The sequence below is a fragment of the Penaeus monodon genome, chromosome 32 (assembly GCF_015228065.2).
Source record: "Penaeus monodon isolate SGIC_2016 chromosome 32, NSTDA_Pmon_1, whole genome shotgun sequence".
Classification (NCBI taxonomy): Eukaryota; Metazoa; Arthropoda; class Malacostraca; order Decapoda; family Penaeidae; genus Penaeus; species Penaeus monodon.
Genome location: NC_051417.1, coordinates 9,076,610 through 9,077,158, shown reverse-complemented (window position 1 = coordinate 9,077,158; position 549 = coordinate 9,076,610).

Genomic DNA, 549 nt, shown 5'->3' with positions numbered 1-549 from the left:
ATACTGTGCGTTGATTTGCTCGATATCAGGATCGAACGTCTTGCTGTCGGAATTTCCTTTGAACTCGTATCGTAATCAATTTTAAAAGTTTTCATTTTTACAAAGTAAAAGTTAGAAGTTTAGGAAATCAATATAGCGTATCTACTGGCTTTCTGTATATGCTATGGCCACTATCTAATTTCGTACCTTTGAACTAGCCAAGCATAATTGAAATTACAATCTACCATAGTTCCCCCTAAGACAATCATCCATTTTCTGTGAATCTCGGTCAGCCCAAGCCAGAGTGTCGGATTCGTGACGTCACAACAGCAGACCTGTGGCAGCGAGGTCAGTCACCCCGGCTTCCTATCCTTGGCGACGCTGATTCCGCTGGCCTTTCTAAAGCATTCCTCATAAGAGATTCTTTGAATTTTCTTCATCTTGAAAAGCTTGACTCTTAATCAGCGGTTTGAGACATATGAGTTTTTTTTTTTCTGTGTTAGTTTGATTTCGCTTGAAAAAATAAGATATAGGCGTGCGCGTTTCACAGACGTGCGCGTGTGTATGAGG